The sequence below is a fragment of the Danio aesculapii genome, chromosome 23, assembly GCF_903798145.1.
Source record: "Danio aesculapii chromosome 23, fDanAes4.1, whole genome shotgun sequence".
NCBI classification, from domain to species: Eukaryota; Metazoa; Chordata; class Actinopteri; order Cypriniformes; family Danionidae; genus Danio; species Danio aesculapii.
Genome location: NC_079457.1, coordinates 28,597,246 through 28,623,675, shown reverse-complemented (window position 1 = coordinate 28,623,675; position 26,430 = coordinate 28,597,246). Strand labels below are relative to the sequence as shown.

The 26,430-nt window shown below is 35.5% G+C and overlaps 1 protein-coding gene across 6 annotated transcripts in view; it reads left to right on the top strand.

Annotated features, from left to right (window-relative positions):
- The first annotated feature begins 1,461 nt into the window (after positions 1-1,461).
- The window catches only part of si:dkey-178k16.1 (band 4.1-like protein 1), a 140,043-nt gene continuing 115,074 nt past the window's right edge, over positions 1,462-26,430 (top strand). For all 6 annotated transcript variants that reach the window (XM_056448787.1, XM_056448785.1, XM_056448782.1 and 3 more), the window contains exon 1: positions 1,462-1,653. The gene's annotated coding sequence lies outside the window, so the exon portion shown is untranslated. The remainder of the gene's footprint in view (positions 1,654-26,430) is intronic.

The following is a 26,430-nucleotide window of genomic DNA, read 5'->3' as shown; positions in this document are numbered from 1 at the left end:
CTGCATTAGCCTGTTGCTACTGACGGTGCTAGACGTTACAACGACCTTTCATCTCGTTTTACGCTTGAACAAATAAATGAGTGCTTAAGTCTATTTAACTTAATGTATTGTAATTACATTACAACACAGATGCTGTAAAACAACCTTGTGAAATTGAAACTAGTAACATTAAGCTTTCACTGGAAGTCTCCAATTGGCTTTAAAACTCTAGCTGTGCAAAGAGCCCATAGAATTTGTATTTAACAGCAAATTATATGCAATAAGACTACATTCCCCATTATGTGCTCTAGGACATTTGACTGAGTCACAGTGAGCCAATCAACAGTGAACCAATCAACAAAGTGTGCCACAACAGATATCCACCCTAAAGCACAGCAAATGACTTACTGGAATCTCTCTATACTCTCACAATACTTATTGTGTGCATGTATAGGCTATATAGGCTTCTTCTTAAAGCAAAAAAATGTGTGTCATTGGCAGTGCTTCATATGTTTGTAGTTCACCCTTATTAAAATCTTTATACACACTTTTTACTTGTCTTTATGCATACCTATTAACATTGGGATGTAAAAATAAGAGATACGGTAGCCCTACTGAAAAAACCAGCTTAAACCTGGACATAGCTGGTTTTGGCTGGGCTTCCAGCCTGGCTAGGCTGGTCAAGCTGGTTTTAGCTGGTCATCTCCCAGCCTGACCAGCTAAGACCAGGCTGGAAATGGCTGGAAACCAGCCTGGAAGTGGCCAAAACCCCTCTAAAACCAGGCTGGTTGACCAGCTAAAACCAACCAACCAGCCTAGGCTGGTTTAGGCTGTTTTTTTTTCAGTAGGGAGGGCAACAGCGCCTGTAATGGAAAGTAATAATAATAGCCTATTATTACAAAATGCTGATAAGGAAGTGAGTCCCGAAGTAAAAATGGTTGAAAACCCCTGATGTAAGCAACACAGTCACAACAAATAAAAATGATAATGTGTGTTTTAGAATTATGGTGTGTGAATAATCAAAGATTGACAATAATATTTCATATTTGTTGCACAGAGGGGCCCCAAAATAAAATTCTGCTCAGGGTCACCTAAAGGCTTGGGATGCCATGGAATGCTCTATAAACTCTTCATGAAACCATCATGCCAACAGGCAACCTTATATTAAAAAAAACTGTATGTTTAAGAAACAAATGTCAACATATAGAAACAAAAATAAACAATTCAGATCTCTTGTGCTGTATTTTAATTACAGTTTTTACAACCAACGCTATGTCGTTATAATATCTAATTACACAGGCTACAATTACTCTAACGTTTATGTATCCTCAGTGACTCACAGAATTGAATGCGGTAGATATGGACGGCCATAAAGCTGAATAGGGGGCTCATAGCGCATCCGTGATGATGAAATCGGTGCGTGTTCCGTTCAGCGGCTGAGGAAGGAGTTTGGTGCGCGCATACGCCCCCTATACGCTCCTCTCCTCCTCTTCTCTCCTCTCATCCATCCATCCACCCGAGAGCTGCTCTTCCCCCTCCGCCCGCTCATTCATCCTCTCGGACAGTCGGTCTCCATCCTCTGACGGAGAACAGAAGCAGCAGGGCGGTGGCAGCCGCAAGCCCTCAATGGTCGGCATTTGGACGGAAATCCGCGCTTCAAACCTGGAGAGACAGGTAGGGCTCTTTGTTGCCTTGTCATCCTCTGTATGCTCTCTATCCGCGAAGTGTGCACTGTAAACAGGCGGAATGCTGTCCTCTCAGCGCTTAAAGCGAGGGTTCCGCTTAAATGTCCTTGTGGAGAGGCTTAAATTATGCGTTATTATGCCAGTTGACATTTTGTGCAGCAGGCCGGTGTCTTAACAAAGCTGTTTTTGGTTACTTAACCACTACAAAAATAGGTTTATTTGTGAAAGGATCCCTTTATACTGAACAATACGCGTGATGATAAATGAGCGGCGCGTGCTTGTCAGCGCAGGTGGACTAGCCTATTGCTCTAATAGCAGAGCTCTGATATTTAAAACGTATATATATTCCGTGCATTAAGGAAATGTGAGGATTTAATGTGCTGTATCTTCGCCTAACTCTGTTATTGTGTTACGCGCGTAGTAGCATTTATTTTCGCGGCGTGAATGCGGTAGTAGAGAAGCTTCACTATAATTTAAACGTTGCTTACTGGTGACTCAGATGTCACTGAGGTGTCAGGGCTGTTTAATGAATAGAGGGTGTGGCACCGAGAGCAGCGCGCGCGCTTCCTGCGTTTCGAGAAGCCAATTAGCTGAAAGCTGTTGAGACTTATGGAGAGCGCGCGAGTACATACGCTCCAGCGCGCACCGTGTTACTTTGCTATAACAGAGCGGATGGAGCACGCTGGGAGAAAAATGAACATTTGCCAACGCATTTGAGAGAACAACAACAACAACTGGACTTGTTATTTGTTTGTTGGCCTATTTGTATTGTGGGTCTTGCTTACTACGGCGCCCATGTGGTTCAAGCCAGATTTTTCTGGTATGTCTTCATTGAAGAGGCGAAGATGATTGCAGAAATATCTGGAAATAGTTAAATGGTGGTTTCCAGGCTTGGAAAAGTAGCTAAATAAATTTATACATTCTTATCAGAGACTGTATGATGCGTTTTTCAGTTATTAACGTTGTATATCTAAGTAGTTCATGTTTTTCATTGCAAATGTACAGTATACATACAGTGTGTATAAATACAAACATATATAGCCCAATATTTTGCATCATTTTACCTTGTGGGGTAGATTAAATGTAGGCTATTTCTAATATAACATCTAAGGTGATGCCAAATCCTATTTTCTGTCTTCATTTTTCTTATCTATGAATTTGCTTCTTTTGGAAAGCTGTGGATGTGCTTTAGTGGATTTTTCTTGTTTTGGTTTTGGAGCAGGTTGTATATTTTAAAGAGATGGCAAGGGAAAATGGAATTTAATGCAGTGCTTCTTGTCTGGTCTGAGACCAACTTTATATCAAATTTCTGTCAGGCAGTGAAGATCACTTATTTTAAAGAAAACAGATCTTAAACGTGGTGACTTTGTAATGGAAAGACAGTTCACCGGAAGCCGTATGGCTGGCTGAAATGAAAAGTTCTAGTGCATATACCCTATTGAGTGCATTATTTTGTACATCCACTTTTCGAGCAGTGTATTTTAGGAAGTATTATATAAAAAACATTCATTAGCCACGAACCAAACCATCCAGCTGTGTGTAAAAAAAAGCAAAATTGATTTGAAGCAATATTGAACAAAATTACTGTTTCAAGGCTTTAATGAGCCTTACAGTCCCAGGAATCATTGTGAATATTTCAAATTTAAACAACAGGAAAACTGTTTTGTTAAATATGGACATATATTTTATTATTTTGAGAATGTAGAGAGACTAATGTCATTCTTAGTGCTTCACATGAGACAAAAACAATGGTCCCATTTTATATTGAGTGTCCTTAACTACTATGTACTTACACAGAAATTAATAATTCCTTACAATGTTCTTATTGTGTAAATACATGTATTTACTGTGTACTTATGCTTGATTAAATACCTGAATGTAATTAACTTCTGTAACTACATTTGTAAATACACTTTTGACCATCCCTTACACCTTAACCCACCCTTAAACACACCCATAGCACCAAACCTGTGCATTACTACCCTACCCCTATCCCAACTCAAGACCAACACAAGTGTTCTCGAATACATTATGAACACAGTAAGTACATTGTATTTGTTTTTTGATGCAAGTACATAGTAGTTAAGGACACCTAATATAAAGTGGGACCATAACAGTTTATTTTTAGTTACTGCAACTCTGGTGGAATTTTCTGTACAGTATGATGGGTGAAGTACATTTTCTGCACAAATTCCTCTATTAAATACAATTGTTTTATAAAACTTTGTATTAATTTAGACAGGTGTGTTCAGCAAAAGCACACACAATCACTAAGCTCATAATATGACTCTCTTTAAAAGTTTAGTTGTTAAAAATCAGTTACCTTATGGTGAAATTCAAATTTTAACTGCACAATGTCACTAAAATTTGTAACTTTTTGATTTTGTGGATAATTTGTATGAATTTGTGTGATTTCATGCTTACATTTTAGTATGTTTTGCTCGCCCCACAATGACGTTGTTTTTAAGGATGGGGTTTGGGGACACCTAACATACGCTACCTGACAAAAGTCTTGTCGCCTATCTAAGTTTTAGGAACAACAGATAATAACTTGACTTCTAGTTGATCATTTGGTATCAGAAGCGGCTTATATGAAAGACAAAGTTCTCTAAATTATGATTATTTTACCAAAATAAAATATGATCAAGCCTTGATTATTAATTATTTATTTAGGACAGTAAGGTCTCTGACTTTGCTTAGACAAAAGTCTTGTCACTTAACAGAAATAATGTACAGAATAGAATATAAAGTCATGGTGCAGTGGAAAGAACATTAATATTGTGCATGACTCCCATGAGCTTGGAGGACTGCATCCATACATCTCTGCAATGACTCAAATCACTTATTTATAAAGTCATCTGGAAGGGCAAAGAAAGCATTCTTGCAGGACTCCCAGAGTTCATCAAGATTCTTTGGATTCATCTTCAATGCCTCCTTCATCTCACCCCAAACATGCTCAATAATTTTTATATCTGATGACTGGGCTGGCCAATCCCGGTGCAGCTTGACCTTCCACTAAGTCTTCTGCAGTATTTGTGATGATTGGGATGCAAGTCAACAGATAATTTATCAATTAAATTTACCTTCTGCCCCTTTTTCCAAATGATCAACGAAAAGACTTTTGTCAGGTAGTGTAGTTATGCACTTTCTCATGAGATCAAGCTGGTTTTTACTTCAGGAACCCATCTGTTCTATAGATGTTTGGACATACAAACTCTGGATGTACATCAGCCAGACATCTTTTGATGTGAGCATTTTTATCTAGAAAGCATTTAAGCAAGTTTATTCATCTGCAATACATATCTAAAACATTCTCTCTCTCTGATGTAAAAAGTCCATTCAAATGAACATTATTTGAGACGTTTGTAATTTAGTGTGTGAATCTTTTCTAAAGAGGCTAATTACATGTTGCAGGCAATAATGAGATGTTTTGAAGACATCCAGAGCTCTTGGAGATGTACTATATTGTTACAGAGAAATCATGCACATTTCTGTAACCATTGTGCCTATTCTCTTGTTCTTGCATAGTGATTCCTGATTTGAATTGTCATGAAAAAATCCTGACATGATCACATATGACTGGGATGACCATGGGAATGTTGTGGGTCAGAAAATGCTTTTGTGAATCAATGAGAATGACTAAAAACCGTGACACATTTAAGTAAGCATATAAAGCAAAACAGGCACAGAATGGCCATCTACTTTAAACCTGAAAAATCGATTGTTACTTCATTTTTCAAAAAAATCTAAAGAAAATATGAGTGCTATAACGCTGAAGACTTCTGGTGGGTTGCTAGAGCTTTAGTGTGTAGGCAGCAACTGGGGTATTCAAAAATCCACCCCCAAGTCTCTGCGCCCTATATACTGTAGTCCTATTGCTTGTCTTTAATGTAAGTCAGAGGGATTTATTTTTGTCGGCCTGTCAAAAACAACAAGTCTGATCACTGGTGTAATTACATAAATCATTCAGTGCATCTTATGATCAAGTGCTAAATTCAAACTATTCACTTTGAGTGGTGCTGAGATACTTGGTCATTTCCATTCATATATAGTATCTGGACTATATACTATCATATATAGTATAGTAACGGTGCAGTGTTTTCCACCATAATGTGTATCATTTCAGATGCTTCAACACGTGGAGTTTTCTTGTAAATGTACTCCAGTAATCCACAACATGCATTTGTATTAGATATTTCATAATACATGAATTTGTAAATAGTTTGCACAAATGTGACCCTGGGCCGCAAAATCAGTGTTATGTTGCATATTTTTTGTAATGGTCAAGATTTTTTTAATAGCAAAAATCATTATAACAATAAAGACCATATTCCAAAAAGATATTTTGGATATTTCTGTCTGTAAATACATCAAAACTCAACTTACAATTAGTAAAATGCATTGAAAAGCACTTTAACCTTTTAACAGGCATCGTAACCACGTAGTTGAGCTTTTATCCATAGGTTATCATTATTATATTAATTGCTTGTTACTATTTATCAGAGTTGTATCAGCGTATTATTCAATACAAGATGTAGGCCAAAAAGAAAATATTTTCAAGGAGTGCACCTTAAAGGATTAAAGTTGACCCTCAGAATCCAGATTTTCAAATACAGTAGTTGTATCTCTGCCAAATATTGTCCTGTCCTAAAAAATTGTCAATAGAAAGCTTATTATTCAGCTTATTTAGTGATGTATAAATTTCAATTTAAAATTAAATTGACACCTATGACTGGTTTTACGGTCCAGGGTCACAAATGGGCTAAAAATGCAATAAAACATCATTAGTTTATTGGTTTTACAGTGTTATAGGGCGTAACTGTCAGATATTGGAAGTAGAAACCCATTTATTTTTTCAATACGGACATTGATTTTTTTTTTTTGTTTAGGAATAACTGGTGAAGCTTTAAAGACAGGGGTTGTTGTGAGCTCTGAGGTTGTTAATTGATTGCATATGACATTATTGAACCCACATATTTGCATTAATACAACTTATTTATTGATTTATTTTAAATGGTTCACAATGGAGTTTGTAGAAAAACAACATTACCCATGAAACTGCACTGAAAGTTCCACCAATCGGAGTTACAGCGAACAAATCTCGCCAAAAGAGATTTTTAAAAAAATGTGTTTTGCTTTTACAGATACAGCTATCATCAACTTTAATTAGTTGCAATGCCTCACAGGACTGTAGTTCCCTCATTAAAGCCTTTGACTGGATTTTCTATGTAAAATGAACACTACAGGCAGTGTACTTACTGTAATTGAGTAGTTTTTCTCAGGAATTGTCATTTACTAAGTAGTTTTAAAAATGTGTACTTTCACGTATACATTTAAGTGCAGTATCAGTACTTTTACTCCACAACTTTCCTTCAAACTGCAGTCACTACTTTGCTATTTTGTCTTGTCTATGGAGATTAGAAAAACCAGTTCTGTGATTCCTGTCCAATCAAATCGCACATAGAAGGTAAATTTCCTCATAATGAGCTCAAGACATAGGCGATTTATAATTAAAACTGTTTGGAAGCATTAAAAGTGTCCAAGAAGATGTCCAAAATCTTTACACACATTGACCCAGAGTCTGTTTAGATGCATGTCACCGATGAGAAGGTAACGGATGTTTACCGTATGATGACCAAAATGGCTTTAAACACCCAGCAAACAAAAGATTGACATAACGTCAGATTGACGTTGTACCCCAATGTTGTGGGGACGTTGCATTTTGTTTGAAAATGAAAATCAGTTTGACATCAGAACCCAGACATCAGGCTGATGTCAATGTCCAACCTAAAATCAACCAAATGTTAATGGCTAATATTACAGCTTGACGTTGTGTGGACATTACCACTATGACGTCTATCAGACGTTGTATTTTGGTTGCCATACTTGACGAATAAATGTCAGTATTTGACATCGATATGTTGTTGGTTTAAAATGATGGCTTAACGTTGGATTTTGGTCACTTTCCAACACAACTTAAAATCAACCAAATATTAACGTCATTTGATGTTGTTATTGAGCATCAAAATAATGTTGTCCTTTGACGCTAGATAGACAATAAATTTTGGTCACCTGATGTCACGACCTAAATCTAACCTAATATTAACGTCTTATAACATTGTGTGCCTGCTGGGCAATAACTGAGTGCACTACAGAATGTTACGTTTACACACATCCACAAATTACATGTAAATGCATCAGCTTTTTTCAGCGTAATACTCACTACTCCCTACTCTTGAGTACTTTTGGAAGCTCTTCTTTCTACTTATAATTTGAGTAATATTTACAACAGATTCTTTTACTCTACTTGCACCACATTTTGGGCAAGTAATAGTACTTTTACTTTAGTATGATTTTTCAGTACTCTTTTCACCACTGACTATGGGGCAGTATATATATTTAAAGGGATATTTTAATGACGTATAAAGGATTTTTTTTTTTGTGACACCAAATAAATAACACAAAATAACTTGATGGTATCTATGATTTGTATTCACAAAAATTAGGCCTTGTCTATCTATCTTTATATGGACAACTTTTCTGGCGTGCTCAGTTTGCTCGATAGCTCTTGAGTACTTGTGACACAGAGCACTTGGGTTAAATAAAGCAAAATTACCCAAAAGAGATAAAAACTATGTAAAATCAAGGTAAAGCTATGTAGTTGCAGTGCACTTTTTTCTTACATTTGCTTTTGAAAACACTATTGGTGTGGTTTAGAGCAGTGGTTCCCAAAGCAGGTGTCGGGACCCCTCAGGGAGGTCGTAGAATAATATGGGGAAAATGAGGCAAAGCAAAGTTACACAAAAGAGAAAAAAATAATGCAAAATCAAGGTAAAGCTATGTGGAATGAGCATATTTTGTCCATATACTACAGAAGACAAAAAGTAATTAATATTTATAAAAAAACAAATTTTTTTTTCAATGGATTGTGACCCCTGGGGTCTCATTACATTATATTAAAAACACAGCAATAGGGTCAGATGCAACAGATTAATTTTTATGGCATCAGGGTAAACTTTCTGACATCTTTAGGGATGATCTCCACAATTAAACAAAGCATAGACTTGGACCTATTGGTGTGTGTGACCTATTGGTTTGGTGATTTTGCGTTTGTAAGGTTTGCATATTCATAACCACCCCAGAGGATATTAGAGGTCATGAGTCACTGGCATTGGTATTTTGGGGGTCGCAGGTTGAAAATATGGGAACCTCTGGTTTAGAGAAGGGTTTAGTTCAATGCTTTGCTAGTCTACTGTAGGTGACTGCATGGCAAGCCCTGCCTTTTCCTGGATGTGTACAACAAGGATATGTGTACCAAAATAATGTATTTCAGATTTGCAAAAACAGACAGCGCCCTCTAGTGGATTTGTCATCTTAAATGTACAATGAAACAAACCCGGAACAATGTATTTTATGTTTTGTAAAAATGTACGCCAAGGCGCGTATTTCCAATGAACCTGGATTGGACTGACAGTGTCACATGACAAGCTTAAAGCAAAGCCATTCTTATAGTGCAGTAAATCACCTTAAAAAAAAAGAAAGGAAAAATCCTTCACAGACAGAATATGTAAAACCCTGCTAGTGTTAAATCAGAACAGCTCTCTTTAAAAAAGCCGCAGGATTCGAGATGTTATTCTCTAGCAGAATCTACATTATGCTGAAGGGTCTAATGTGGCAAATTGTAATGCTTTGGTTTAGAGGTTTATTCACTAATTTCAACAAAAAATCCTAGGTAGGGCATTTGTAATAGCAGGCACCGCTAATTAGCTAAAAACCAACTGTTTAACTCATGTCAAGGCTGTAGAAATACAAAACAGTAACAATTCTGCGAGGCATTTCTGTACCTCACTGTTTGGACTAATTGAGCACAGCATGCTATTAATGGCAAACTGCAACCATCCCGTCCTACACATGCCTCCAACATGCTCTCAGTGTTCCTATATAATGTCCCAGGAGCTCCTCTCTTGACAGTATTTTGCATTGTGCTGCATTTGATAACATTTCATAGTAACGTGACTATTTCTGGTTCTCACAACATTTTTTGACCGAAGGTGGATGTGTTGTACAGGCAATCTGGATGTGACCAGCCAAACGTGTCCTCTCACTAAACTGAACATTTAGGCTCAATCTGAAACATTAGGTACAATGGCTGCTTTGTTGTCCTGGCGGCAGATAGTCGATGGCTCTGTCCCAAAAGCCACCTATTCGGTTAATCTCCAAACCCACATTTTGGTGACCTAATGCTGAATAAACTGTCAGACCGTGATGGTACTTAGTAAAAAAGTAATCATTAATAATAATTACTAATAGCATCATCACAAAATTGTATTTAATAATTTTTTTAAATGAATATGTCTTAAAAGTGGGGCGACACAATGGCCCAGTGGTTAGCACTGTCGCCTCACAGAAAGCACAGTCGCTGGTTCGAGTCTCAGCTGGGTCAGTAGGCATTTCTGTGAGGCGACAGTGCTAAAGACATGCGGTATAGGTAAATTGAATAATTGAATTGAGCTAAATTGTATGTGTGTGAATAAGTGTGTATGGGTGTTTCCCAGTACTGGGTTGCAGCTGGAAGGGCATCTTCTGTGTAAAACATATGCTGGATAAGCTGGCGGTTCATCTCCACTGATGTTTAAAGGGACTAAGCCAAAAGAAAACGAATGAATGAATGTCTTAAAAGTAATTCAATTACCCAATAACTAAAAAATTCCTAACTCAACACATACAGTACACTGTAAAAAATGGCCGTGAATTTTAAGGATAAAAAAACTGTAACAATGCTACAGTAAAAATCCGTAACCTGGTTAACAGTATGTTTTCTTAATAAATATGGCAAATAACCGTAAATTGACTTTCCCAGAATTCTCTGCATGGCACATCACTTTTGATGCTTTTTGTTGACAGTACTATGGATCTTTTAGTTGTTTCCCCATCAGTTATGTACATTAGAGATTTTACATTAGACATTACGTATCTTTCTCATCTTTTACATCTATAAATTAATGAAATACGGTAGTTTACTGTAAAAATTAGAAATTGCTTTTATGGTACCATATTTTTAACAGTGAAAAACTGGCAACCGCAGCTGTCAGTTTTTCATTGTAAATTTTACGGATTTATTTTTTACAGTGTTGACAGTATTTAGACAAATGGGCAGATATTTGGAAAACTTATTTGATCAGATTGCATGTCTCTGTGGTTTACTTTAAAATCATTGGCATTACAACTAATAAAAATATTTAAATATATTAGAAATATTCACAGGATAGGGGGCTGATATAGTATAGCTGCTGGATCATACTTATATTGTAATCGTATAACCCCTGGCAATGGGAGCCCATAATAAAATACATTATTCTTTTTTCACAGGGCTATGTAGTTGTGTATTTGTGTTTTCTTAAATAATAAAAACATTAATTTAATAAAACTGCATAATACGTTTACTTGTGTTATCTTTGACTAACATTTATAATAGTTTGATGATCTAAAACATTAATGTGTGACAAAAAAGCTATAAAATAAGAAATCAGAAAGGGGCAAACACTTTTTCACACCACTAAATATTTGTATTTATAAAAATACAATTACTTTGCTTCACTGATGTGATTTATACAAAAAATACATTATAAGTAACTATAATTAACTAAAAATTAAAAGTAAAATCTCACTTTAATTTTATTCAGTGGGTAAGTAATTCAATTACAGTAACTAATCACTAGGCGCAGATGGAATTTGCGCGTGCAGAAATCCGCAGATTTTTAGCCCATCATTGAGTCTATGTATGTACTTGTGTAAATGTGTGTCAATTTATATTTATTCAGTTTTTAAATTCATTTTACTAATATAATTGTGATATAATAATAGTAATATTAAAAAGGTCATAGATTTATTTACAATACAGTTTGTAAAGTAACATTGTTTCTCTTTTAGTAGATCTATTATATGAGAGACTTGGATTTGCACTGTAAACACTAAATAAAAGTTAAAAATGTATTATTTTTTATTTCATATATTAAGTTTTTTTATGATACTCCTAAAATCATTCTGCAAAAATCCACAGATATTTTACAACATTCTGCGCAGAAATAGCAAAAAATGTCCGCAGATTCTGTCTGAACCTACTTATCACCCAACACTGCTGTCAGAGCGGTCTGCCATGGAGTTTACATCAGCTCAGACCTGGCAAGAAGAAAGTTCAAGGCATGGGAAATGTTAAGACCCCCTACTGTCTATAGACAGTCCATCACAAGACAACTAGATCACATTTAGAACAACAATACCTGAGAGTGCAATGTGGTCTTTATTGTAAAAATGGGTTTTTAACTACAGCGGTTCGAACTGTAGTTCTGCCGAATGACTAAAAATTTATCAGAATGATGGTGAAAAACTGTACATTTCTAATCATAGCATCCTTCTGCATTCTTATACCAAAAACCAGAACTAAGGGCAGTATTAATAGTTATAAATGTGGGAGAGCGTAGCTATTATGTGATTGTATTGTATTGCAGCATAGAGCAATGAAGTGTTGATGTTAAATCAAAAGTAATTCACAAATACTGGAAAACGAGATGATTTAATGACAATTCTCTGTGGTTACAACTGAATTAGTAACAAATACCTGTATAAAATGATAAAACATGAAATGATAAAAACATACGGTAATAATTGTACCCAGCTTAAGTGTAAAATAACGACAGGGGGAGGGAGAGAGAGACAAAGAGAGTAGGACCCATAGAGAGCCTGATTGCAGTAGAGTCAGAGAAGATAGAGCTGGAGAGGAGCAGAGCAGGAAAAGAGACCAGAGCAAATTTGACCAACTGTTTTGTATCTTTCTTGACCATGTGACCAAAGCCCAAATACTGAGACACACAAACTGACCAATCAGCATGTGACCACATCATAAAACCCCCAAAGTCCAGATGTTAACCAGGCCCTGATCTTATCAGTATCTGCCTTTGGAGTCAGTATGGACCTTCTTAGTGAAAAAGACATGCTTTGCCATATAAACAAATGCATGTGATATTTTAGACTCTTATCCACATGATATAATTCCTTGATTTTTTAGTCTTTGAAATGATACAAGCTGTTTGTGCATGTATAAGATTGGTAAATTCTCAAAACTAACAGATATTCTTTATTAAAGGGATAGTTCATCCCCAAAAATTTACTCAAAATTTACTCACCCTCAGTGGTTCCAAAGCATCATGGCTTTTTTATTCTGATAAACAGAATAAAAGCTGAAGAATGCCTCATTCAAACACTCAAATGTAGTTTCAACCAGCGTTTATTGACTTTTGTATGAATTATACACAATCCTTTTGGTGGATACGGACTGATACGCTGCTGCAGAGCAGGAATGCAATATTTAGTTCAGCTCATTCATTCATTCATTTTCTTTTTGGCTTAGTCCCTTGAACAATCAGGGGTCACCACAGCGGAATGAACCGCCAACTTATCCTGCATATGTTTTAGGCAGCAGGTGCCTTTCCAGCTGCAACACAACATTGGGAAACATCTATACACTCTTGCATTCACACACATACACTATGGACAATTTAGCTTATTAAATTTTACCTATAGCGCATGTCTTTGGACCATGGGCGAAACTGGAGCACCTGGAGGAAACCCACGCGAACATAGGGGAACATGATCCACACAGAAATGCCAGCTGATACAGCCAGGGCTCGAACCAGTGACCTTCTTGCTGTGAGGCGATCGTGCTACCCACTGCCCCACCGTGTCACCCTTAGTTCAGCTCATTCAAGTTAATAGAGTAGCTCTTTTAAAGGAAGTAAAAACCCTCTAGCAGATCTTTATACACTGTAAAAAATGTTGGGTTTCACACAATTCCTTCATGTTGTCCCAACACAATCGATTAAGTTAATTTTATTGTTTTCACAAATTGAAGTAGATTTCTCACAAAAAATGTGAGTTGTCGCCCAAAAATCTTCAAGAATTGTCTTGATTCAAAAGAAGTAGTTTGAACAAACAGCAAAACTAATTGTCTGAGCGTAGGTGGCGCTGGGGAGGAGGAAGGGTAATAATAGGTAAAATCACACAGTATCTAAACCCAAGATATTGTATGCTATATGTGCTTATGTGCAATAGGAAGTACTCCTGATAGGCCAATAGAAAAAGGGAACATGTTGTAGCAGCGCAATGCATTCTGAAAGTTTGAGACACTGGAGCCTGGATTCCATTGATCTCTATAGGTTTATAGTATCATATAAACACTGATTTGCAATAACCTGCAAGCATTCAGGCTGCAAATAAAGAAGAAAATCATAAATGGAAATGTTTTCCTGTGGCAGCTCATCGATAGCCTCTCACAGAATAAGCTAGTTCATTTATTTGATCCGCTCTCTCTGCATGCGTGCTGGGCTTCTCTAGTTCCACTTTAGCACTGGAGACCGAATGATACACAATGCATATTTTCAGCTTCACAGGCACACAAAGAGCTTTTCTATTAGAGGAGGCCTATCATGCAAAAATCCCTTTTATAAGGGGTTTAAACACAGTTGTGTGGCAACAGTCTTGAATATAACCAGCTTCTAATGGTAAACATTAATTCAATTAATTTTTTATAATCACACTTATTAAAAACAGTCTGCAGAAACACTTTGATTGACATTCTCCCTTTTTTACGTGTCATCAGAGTGTCATCAAACCCCACCCATTAGTGACAATCTCTCCCTCATTAGCATAGGACGTTAGTCTTGTTTTTGAATCTGCCACTATGCTGACACGCATTTGAGGCTCTGCCTAATTTTGAAAAGAGCACAATCCTATTTGAATTTAAAGCGACAGGCGCCAAAATGGCACAATTAGGATCAAATCCTAAAAGGGGCAGTTTCAAATTGTTGGATATTTTGAATTGAAACTTTATACACACACTCTAGGGACATCAGAGACTTGTTTTACATCTTACATATTAAATGGTCATCTTTTTCTGTGGTCATTTGCTTTAGTTTACATTGTGCGCTCCAACGTGTGTTCAGAAACATGGCGAAATGCTCACCTTGATATAGTTTACCTGTCTCTATAGGCGATTGCTAGAGATTCACACCTGAACTACTGTATATATGTTAGTTGAGAAGTTTGTGAACACATGTCCAAATGTATACAGTATGCAAAGAAAAAACTGTAGCTGTGATACTATTGCTGCTTCCACCAATGTGCTGTAGACACTGCGGGTTTCGTTGTAAGATTTCTGTCATGCTTTTGAGGTATTGAGGTATGTACAGCACAGCGTATTTAAGAACAATGGGCTTTTTAAAAACAGGATTCCTCATATGATCAAAGAGAATGTTGAATGCACTATTTATCTTTGTGAAAATAATGAAATTAAGTTTTGTTGTAATGAGTCACTGATCCCAGTAACATATTAAAATTAAACATTACACACATGCACACAGAGAGAGGGGCTTATAATTTTGACTTCAGCTATATATACAGTTGAAGTCAGAATTATTTGCCCTCCTGAATTATTAGTCCCCCGTATTGTTTTTTCATCAATTTCTGTTTAACGAAAATACGATTTTTCCAACACATTTCTAAACATAATAGTTTTATTAACTAATAACTGATCATAATAATTCTAATTACTGATTTCTTTTATCTTTGCCATGATTACACTAAAAAATATTTTACTAGATATTATGTTCAATAATTGTGACCTAAAAATGGTTTTACAAAAGTTAAAAACTGTTTTTATTCTAGCTAAAATAAAATCCGAAGAAAAAATATCTTAAATATTGTGAAACATTCCTTGCTCTGGTAAACATCATTTGGAAAATATTTGAAAAAGAAAAGCCAAGGAAGGCTAATAATTTTGACTTCAACTGTGTATATATATATACATGTATATATATATATATATATATATATATATATATATATATATGAGCAGCACCACAGTTGTAGCAGTGCGATGTGGTTGTATATCGGCATATCGGCACTGGTGGGAGGCGTGCATTGACACGAGGCCGCAGGCTAGTAGTGCCCTACCAATGACAATATACAGCCACATTGCACTGCTGCGAATGTGATATTGCGTTTATACAACAGTTCGATGTCATAATCGTGCATATAAAAAAGAATATTAAACACGGAGAGTCTAAAAAACCTTTTGTAAGAGAAACTACTTTCTTCCACCATTCCTTCACATTTGCAGCTGTCGTAAGAACAGCAAAAACCGTTGCTACTTCACCAACGTCATTTTAGAGCTAGTATTTGATGGATTCTCTAGTGTAATGTCTAAAGTGATGAAAAAACACGTGGTTTTGCTCACATTTTAAGATTATAAGGCTAAACAGCATGAAATGCCAACAGTCTACTGAGATTTCCCAGTATTTCTCTGTTGCAATTGAAAACCCTGGCACCCTGAAAAAGCCAAATCATCGCAAACACTACTAGTTTACTGTTGTGTTTGCGATAAGGAAAAACTATAAACACATGCGGGTATTTCTTTTTTCTTTCTTTTTACTAGACTAGTCTGCAGTAATGAAAACAGGAGACTCATTAGAAACAAAGAGATGGCCAACCAAAAAGAAACTCAGGGTTATATAAAGAGTGGCCAACGCAAAATACATACATTCCTGATATGTGAGTGCCATCTCACACTCAACAAAGTATAATTACTATGATATGAATACAGCACTACAACATACAAAAGAGAGAGATCGTCTTAGAATGTCACTTATCTGTTTAGTAATGATTTAAACAGCTGTAATTAGAAATTACTGGAAGTGACGATTTTGTTCGCTTTGACTGGTTGTATGGAAACGCTGCTTTATTCGTATGTCTTTTATGCGTTTTTCAGTTTTGCGCATAAAGTTAATTTGAAATTTTGGATGGAAACATAACTAATGACGGGCTAATGGCCGCCAACGTGCTGTCTCTCAGAAGTTATAAAATTTTTTAAAATAATTCTGACTTCAACTGTATGTATGGGTATATATATATATATATATATATATATATATATATATATATATATATATATATATATATATATATATATATATATATATATATATATATATATAGTCCAGACTGAGTCATCTGAACAGACAGGATATTACACCATGACGTAACGTCTTTATCTTCAATATAATCCTTTTTCTGCGGCCTTCTGTTCTCCCTGAGCTCTAATTCATCGTCTCTGCTCTGTGTGCTCTTATGGCCTCCAGGGCTATAACAAAACAAAAAAATGACCCCTTTCTCTTCCTCTCCTCCCCTTTCAAGACTGCGAAGCGCTGTTCATTCACATATACCAGCATCCCGTTTGCCACGCGTGCCTGTGAATCCTTCCCGGGAAGGTTTTGATGTGCACAGAAGGAGTCCTGCCTCCCACAGGAGCTTATTTGGCTCGGCATGAGTCAGTTGTGTGTATGAAGTACAGAAGAATGTGAATTATTCAGAAGGCAGTTAAGCTTTGTGGTCTTGCGGGTGACAGCATGACTCGGCCTGATTGCCGTGAGTCAGCGTAATTTTCTCTTTCTATACTTCATGCCCATTGGATCCACTGACACTTTTTAAATGGACACCGGGTGGAAAATGAAAGGGTTGGGGCTGAAGGCTGATACCTCGGAGCTAAAAGCAGCTTTACTCAGTATTGAAAGTGGCTTTGCTTTTTTGTGTTGCCTAGTGGAGAGGCTTTTAGTTTTCATTGTGATGTTTCCCCGTGGAAATCTGGAGTCGCAGACCTCTCACAGAAATGTCATGGCTGGTGGCGTATCGCTCTGCTTCCCTTCTTCAACTGTAATTAGCTGTACAATCACTGTTATTATGGCTCATACTTTGTTCTAAGGGTTATAACCGCAAGAACTGAGCTTCTGGGTGTAAATCATCAACGTTTAAGAGAGGGATGCAACTGTGACTTTCTTTTTCTTAATTGTGCCTAAATGTCAAAGTGTGAGCTTTTTTATAACATTTTTTATTTCATAATATTTTGTCTCTTGGCACAAACAGCCTACCTGTTATTGTTAACTAAAACATTTTTATTTTTGTGAATTTATTGTAATATTTAATTAGCAACAATAATAAAAAAATATAAATAAATTTGTTTGTTATTTATTATTATTAGGACTGTGCAATTTAAGCTAAACAATAACACTGACTGCAATTTAAAAACAATTAAAAAAAAAAGTTGTTGTGCTAGTTTAAAACAATACAATGTTTGGTCATTTACTGTATATATATATCAACATAAATATGAATATATATCAAATTATATAGATATTGGATTTTTTTTTAAATAATGTTTTTTTTATAAAAAAAAATTTAAACTGCTTTTATTCTATCTGAAATAAAACAAATAAGACTTTCTCCAGAAGAAAAAAATATTATCAGACACACTGTGGACATTTTCTTGCTCTGTTAAACATAATTTGGGAAATATTAAAAAAATTTAAAAATAATCAATGGGGGTTTAATAATTCTGATTTCAACTGTACATAATAATAAAAAAAACGACCTACTATTCACATACAACTTTAAAATTTACAACACTGCTTGGATAATAATAGTAATTAATTGTTATTGTTTGCATAAATAATAACAACAGAAATTGCAACACAAACAGCAATTTATATGTATATTTAATTATTTATATAAAACTGAATAAAACTGAAAACAAATCTGAACAAAAAGATTTAAACTGAAAACGAAACAAAGTTATAGATCAACTATTAGTTAATAAGTAGAAACAAGAGGATATATAAAATATAAAGATTTATATATCAAAATGATACATAGACAATATTAATATACCTAATATTACCCACATTTAGAAAATGATTAAAAAGGATCATTAAAGGTGCAGTATGTAAGTTTGACAACCAGTGGTTGACAAAACAGACAATGATCCCCTCAGGTACATCCCATGTGCTTTATTCAGTGTGAAATGCTAATAATGTGAGTTTGAATGCAATTTTACATGACATTTATTGCCAAACTACTGAAAGCAGCAGCAGATAGTTCACCTCAGATCTTGAAAATAAAATAAACTGTTTGAAATTGAACTTTAGAACTGACTCAAAACCAACACATATCAGTGACTCAGCATCTACATTTTATAATGTTAAAGAGGTTTAATATGTATTAAATAGATTATAAACCTTACCATTTCATGCATATTCTGTGCTTCTGAATGGCTGTATTTAAATTTCTGTCATATCCATAGTTGGCTTATCACTGCAAATCTCATCACGTAAAGTGTTGTTAGGACACAGGGTTAGAATGTAACCTGCTCACCTAATGTTCGCGTTCGTAAAATTTATATTATTTGTTATGTAATAGCCTCATGTGGAACTCTGAATCTGCGTCTCATTTCGGAGTCTGCTATTATCCAACCCAGGTGGCATTTCTGTCAGATTAATTTATTCCTATAGAGAATATAGAGAATATATCCTATAGAGAGTCAAATATTCCTATAGAGATTAATGGTCACACTTTATTTTAAGGTATAATTCTCTCTATTAACAAACAATTAACTATGGCTTTTGCCTCAATAAACTCCTAATTTGCTGCTTATTTTTGTGTATTAGGTAGTTGGATATTGGGTAGAATTAGAGATGTAGAATAATATCAAGTGTAATATGTTCTTATTTATTACTAATACATAGCCAATATCTTAATAATAGGCAGGTAATAAGCCAGTAGTTTCAGATATATAGCCAGTAGTAAGAGAATATTGAGATCTGGTCTCTATACTAAAGTGTTTCCAGATGAACTGTCTTCACCAAGCTCAGGTGTGTTTGTTAGAAATCTACAAAAAATCATTTGCATAACCCTAATGAGTCCGTCTGCCTATACGCTCATTACAAAGTCCATTTGATCTCAAAAGACTAGCAATGCATCCGAGTCTCTGCCGAGAATGTTGAGTTGGTGAGGTAAGTGGGAAGGATGTAATGATAAGTGAATGAGGCTGGCCAAAAGAAAGACTCAATCATTTGTGAATTGATTTGGCTACTTGGACTGCCATTTTAAGAAATTAGTTTAATCAGTAAATGAGCATTTGGTTTTTTTTCCCAGGCTTTCTGCCATCGTGCCTAGCTGGGACCGACAAGGGCTGATCTATGAGCTTTCATTGTACAAATCATAGAGTTGCTTTTCATTCTAAAGAAGCAGACATCCTCGCATGCAGATTATTTACTTGTCAGCTTTGAAACTTATAGGCTTATATGGGGAATATGTGCGTTAGCTTTGATATTCATCCTGTATGCCACTATTTTAAGTTTCTTGCATGAGAATTAACTGTCTTCTCTGGTAAGAATTAACGCGTTGGGGTTCTCTAACAGAAAATAAAAGCTTGAGCTTTACATGTTAAAGATTGTGAAAAGATTTGTGAATTTTAATGTACAAGTTCATGGTCACTGTGGTATAAAAAACATGCTGCGAACATGCTGTTATGGAATAAGCCTCTTTATGCAATAGTGGGCTCTATTTTTTTGGCGCAAAGTCTAAAGCGCATGTCGCAAAAGCATTAAGGGCATGTCTGAATCCACTTTTGCTATTTTAAGGACATAAAAATACGCTCTGTGGCCCAACAGGGTTGTGTTTATTCTCTTAATGAGCTATGGGTGTGTGTTGAGCATAATGTGCAATAAACCAATCAGAGTCTGCCTTTTCCTTTAAGAGTCAGTTGCGTCGCACCAGAGCACCAGAGTGCATGTGTAGACGCACTAACCACTATACTATTGGCGCTGACACAATGTACCTAATTTTGAAATCAACAGCATTCTCATAAAAAATAAAACATCTTTTTCTTTGAATTCCAATTCAGTATCTGTACTCTGTTTAACAAGAACACAAAAATAGATCACACCAAAATAACTGTGTATAAATACAGTCATAAAGTAAATAAACAATGCTGTCTTCTTTATGATTACAGAAATCACATTTTAAATCAACATCTTTACAAAATTTAGCAATTACCTGCTTTACAGGATAAATACAATGAACTATTTAAAATGATACCTCTCTAGTTTTATTTGTTGTACAAAAATGTCTGGAGATCAAACCAATGGCTGAAGGAACACTGACAATCTGGCAAATCATTCTTAATTCATCAAATCATAATTATTATCATTCTTTTCTTTTAAAATTTTAATTTACAATTTAAGACTAAACTCTAATTTTGTATTTTGAACTACAGTGCTCAGCATAATTGAGTACACCCCATTTTGAAAATGAATATTTTGATACATTTCTCAGTGAATATAGGCAATGTATTTTGGTGCATTTGAACAAAAAAGATATATTAAACAGATATATTTATTAAATAATATTTTAGTGACCAAACATATTTAGAAATTGAAAAAGTATGCAATTAAATTTGAAAAACTTACAACCTGCAAAATTTTAACAAAATTTTCAATTTTTTTTGCTTCTCTTGTTTTTTCCTCTTTTTTAAAATTTGTATTTAATATTTTTCTATAGCAGTAACGCTCCAAAAACTACTAAACCCAAATGTATACTAATGTTTAGTAGTTTTTGGAGTGTTATTGTAAGTTTTTTTTGTTAGATAAGCTCCAGATTTGGCTTCAGTACTGACTAATCTAATGTGTGCACAAATATAATATTGTATAGCTTCCTATTAAACATATGAATTTAGAAGATAGATTTGCAAGGGGTGTACTCATATATGCTGAGCACTGTATATAATTTTTAAATAATTTCTTAAGCTCTGAGGAAATACCATTAATTACCATCATATACTCTTTGACAGGTATATAATCGACGATTCACACTGTAGGAGGTAAATATTGCGAGACAAACAGGTGTACTCACAAAATCTCATGATGAAGATGAGGCCAAGATAAGACATGTTGCAGTGCTCAGCAGCACTCACCCAACTGTCCTTTCCAACCTTCGGACATAATCTTTAAAGCAAAAAGTCAAGTATAATAATTTACAAATATGCAAAGCTGTCAGCCAATTACAGTAGGTGTTTATTTTCAAGTTTACAATCTGCCACCCACTATAAAAACAGCGTGCTCTGATATGGGCCAACAAAAAAAAAATGTTTTTTGATGTAAAAATCTTTATGATTAAACCAAAATGGTTGGTTCATGATGACTTTATATTTCATATTGTTCTCTGAAATAGTACCAGTATGTTATTCTTAAGGATATTTATAAGCTAGCGTGCTCCAAAACGGATGCCCTCTCAGCTGCAACACTGTATTGTGAAACATTCATACACACTCATTTACTCATTTGCACACATACACTATGGCCACTTTTATTCAATTCATTTAATTCAATTATTGACTTTTATTCAATTCACCTATACCACATGTCTTTGGACTGTGGGGGAAACCGAAGCACCTGGAGGAAACCCACACCAATACTGGGAAAACATGCAAACTCCACAAAGAAATGCCAACTGACCCAGCTGGGACTTGAACCAGTGACCTTCTTGCTGTGAGGCGACAGTGCTAACCACTGAGCCACCATGCCACCCCCCCTCCCCACAAATCAAACAAAAATGCACATTTCAAAGCATTTTAAATTCACGTGTAATATACAGCTGAAGTCAGAATTATTAGCCCCCTTTGATTTTTTTTTTCTTTTTTAAATATTTCCCAAATAATGTTTAACAGAGCAAGGACATTTTCACAGTATGTCTGATAATATTTTTTCTTCTAGAGAAAGTCTTATTTGTTTTATTTTGGCTAGAATAGAAGCAGTTTTAATTTTTTTAAATCCATTTTAAGGTAAAAATTATTAGCCCCTTTAAGCTCTATATTTTTAGAGTGTCTAGTTAAGCCTTTAAGTGTCACTTTAAGCTGTATAGAAATGTCTTGAAAAATATCTAGTCAAATATTATTTACTGTTATCATGGCAAAGATAAAATAAATCAGTTATTAAAACTGTAATTTTTAAAAATGTGTTGAAAAAAACTCTCCGTTAAACAGAAATTGGGGAAATAAATAAACAGGGGGGCTAATAATTCTGACTTCAACTGTATGTGGAAGATGTGAAATGTGGTTTTGGAACATTTTTTTGGAGAAGCACATGTGATCAGATGTTTCCACTTATTGTGTTAAGATAAGACAATGCGTTTCACGTTTGTTCCAAATATGTTCTACATAATTCACATGTAATTTTCACATGTGATAAGAACAGTTTTTTTCTGGACAGGTTTTTAACATTCACATTGCTTATTTGATTCCCTGGATGAGTCACGAGCTCATCAAGTTGCTAGCAGTGCTAATATGCGGAGCTCGTTTTACCTCATTGCGAGAATTAAAAAGCGAGCTGGCTGATTAACCTTTAATGTCAGTCATCAAGAGGAAAGCCACTGGCTGATTTTTTTTTTTATATACGATGGCCAGTTAGTATTTGTGTCACCATGGCAACAGAACTTTACAAAGAACAGCCTTCTTTGTGGGAAATATCGTCTGTGGCGCTGCATGTCTTCTTGCTGTCATTTTCCTGTCTTTAGAGATGGGTTCATAAAACAGGCCTCAATCAGTGTGTCAGACTGCGAGCCTGTCAGTGTGTCATGGTGGATGTTTTCAAGCTTTGTGACAGTGACAGCTGTGGAGGTAGTAAAAACATTTTGGTCGATGGAGCATGAGTTGTCTGCATGGGGAAAATATGCAAAATTAATCAACCTGTTGGCCAGAGTACTCATTTCCAGTCCTCAACACTTAGAAAAGGAACACAATCTGTGTTTACATGACACCCTTTTTAAATAATAATGGAAAGTGTTGGTTTTAACCTATTGTTTACACAATAGTTGTATCTTTGGGGCCTAAAAATGCATTCATTCATTCATTCATTTTCTTTTTGGCTTAGTCCCTTTATTATTCCCGGGTCGCCACAGCGGAATGAACTGCCAACTTATCCAGTACATGTTTTATACAGTGGATGCCCTTCCAGATGGGAAACATCCATACACACTCATACACTATGGACAATTTAACCTACCCAATTCACCTGTACCGCATGTCTTTGGACTGTAGGGGAAACCAGAGCTCCCAGAGGAAACCCATACGAACGCAGGCAGAACATGCAAACTCTACACTGAAATGCCAACTGACCCAGCCGAGGCTCAAACCAGCGACCTTCTTGCTGTGAGGCGACAACACCAGCTACTGCCCCACTGCGTTGCCGAGCCTAAAAATGCTAACTTTAAAAAATTTGTTTCTAAGCATGCATTTTTAAATTTAAAAAATGATAATATAATCATAGAACTGTCGCCTCACAGCAAGAAGGTCGCAGGTTCGAGTCCCAGCTGGTTCAGTTGCCATTTCTGTGTGAAGTTTGCATGTTCTCCCCGTGTTTGCGTGGGTTTCCTCTGGGTTTCCTCCAATGACATGTGCTACAGGTGAATTGAATAAACTAAATTGGCCGCAGTGTATGTGTGTGAATGAATATGCATGGATGTTTCCCAGTGATGGGTTGCAGCTCGAAGTACATCTGCTGTGTAAAACATGCTGGATAAGTTGGTAGTTCATTCCGCTGTGGCAATTGAAGGAAAATGAATGAATGAATGAACATTCATGTCTGTCTTCAAAACACACATTTTTGAACACGGAAGGACCAGCTTTCATAGAAGAATATTCAAGAGTGGCTTAAACGTGACAATTAGAGATATTTAACTGATTTTGACATAAAAATGGTGGATGACAAGAATCATTTGGAAGTGAGGGTTAAAAGAAGCCAATGCAATGCTATGATCACTACAATCACAGACAAAAACATCCGGGATCAGCACTCTTTATATACTACAGAGTGAGAAAAAATGAATTTATATTTACTCATGTTTCTAGAGGCGAACAACTTCAGCTAAAATTAGCATGAGCAAGCTAATGTTAAGTTGTTGAATTTGGGTTTAGATAATGGAATTAATTAAAATCCATTGCCCATTCTTCTCGGCACTCTGAGAATTAGTGTAACAAGCACCCATGGCACATCATTTTATATTTTTTTGTGGCATTAATTTAATGTCAAATCTTCCAATGTTACTCCACTGTGCTGAAACCTAAAGATGTCTATGTTCTAGTCCAAGTGTAACTGATACTCAAATGAGCCATTGGAAAAATGCCTAATGGAAATTGATACACTCTCAGAAATAAAGGTACGCGAGCAGTCACTGGGTGGTACCTTTTACAAGGTACAAATGTGTACCTAAAAGGTTAAAATTAAAAATTTTAGGTACTAATATATACATCTGAGGTACCAATATGTACCCTTTAAGTACTTTTGTACTTTTAAGGTGCTAATATGTACCCTTGAGGTATTAATATGGACCTTTTAGGTACAAAATTGTACCTTCTGAAAAGGTACCACCCCAGTGACAGCTCTTGTACTTTTATTTCCGAGAGTGTATAGAGTCATTTGAGAAATTAATATTTAAGAAAACTTCAATGGATAAAGTTTCTTTTTTGCATTTACAGGTCACCTGTCATATGCAAAAGTCACATGCACATTCTTTTAAGATATTAAGTGCATTCGACTTGAAGCAGCAATGCACAGACCAAAACCGATAAGTGAAACCAATTCAGGTGTATTTCTACTGGCAGGCTGCAGAAGCGTTTTCAGTGGGTCAGGGAATGATCTTTTAATGCATGATTTTGCATTGTGTGTGTGTGAAGAAAGCTGTTTATGCTTCTGTTTTTGACACGGAAGTCACAAGTGTTAATTTCAAATAGCAGAAATGTGGAAAGTGGTAAATGTGAGCGGTTTCTTGTGGTGGTAGCATGAAACAAATAGCTGTGAGTTAGCTTGCAACGACAATAAATACAAATAAATAAGTCTATTATTTGTAAAATACTGTGCCTGACTTGAAATTCAAGCTGGTTATTTTTTGATGAAATAAAAAAACGTAACAAGCACAATGTTTTTGTTATTTGTTTGCATTCAATTGACTCTCACAAAAAGTAAATACTTTACAGCCTTATCAGCTGTTATACTGTACTCACATTACACTCTTTAAAGAATGCACAAATGCAGTGGCGCATTGTATGATCCGAAATAACCACTGTACATCACTGTGTAACTGCACACTGTAACACAACATAAACATTGTACTTCACTTCAATATAAATAAAGGGCTAATTAATTTACCAGCATGCAACCTTCTTTTGAACAACTGTGGTGGCTCAAACCACTTTACTAATTTTATTGTATCAACAAAGGACCTGCATTGCACAACTCAAAAAACTTTCATTCGGAAATTCTTAATCCACAATTTCTCTGTGGAATGGCATATTATAACCTCTCAGAAACACCTCAAATGTGACCACTCCTAAGTATAAGCCGCTTTCCTTGCCATTAATACGTGGATAACATGGCTACTGTAAGTCTTCTTTGGTTAAACATATGGCTGTGATAAACCAGGCTAGTGTTAGAATACACAACCAGCAATGTTGTCTGTTGAGGTCTGTATGAATACATGTGTACTGAATATTCACTGCAGTCTTTTAATTCTTAGGGGCCTATAAGAAATTCTTTTAATAGATTAAAACCCTCAAATACCCCTTAAATCATTAATTTGTTCTTTCTGAAGACTTTAAATGTCAACAATTTAACATTCTACAAAGTCTACCTTTACAAAAGATACACTTTTGTACCTATCAGGTCCACGCTTGGATTAATACCTAATATAGTACAAATGTGTACCTCAGGGAACCTTAAAAGGAACAAAAGTGTACATTTTTAAATAGGCTGTGCGATTTGAGCAATAGAAACCTATTACAATTTTGTTGAACAATATTGCGATTTTTAATCACAATTTTGACACACACAGA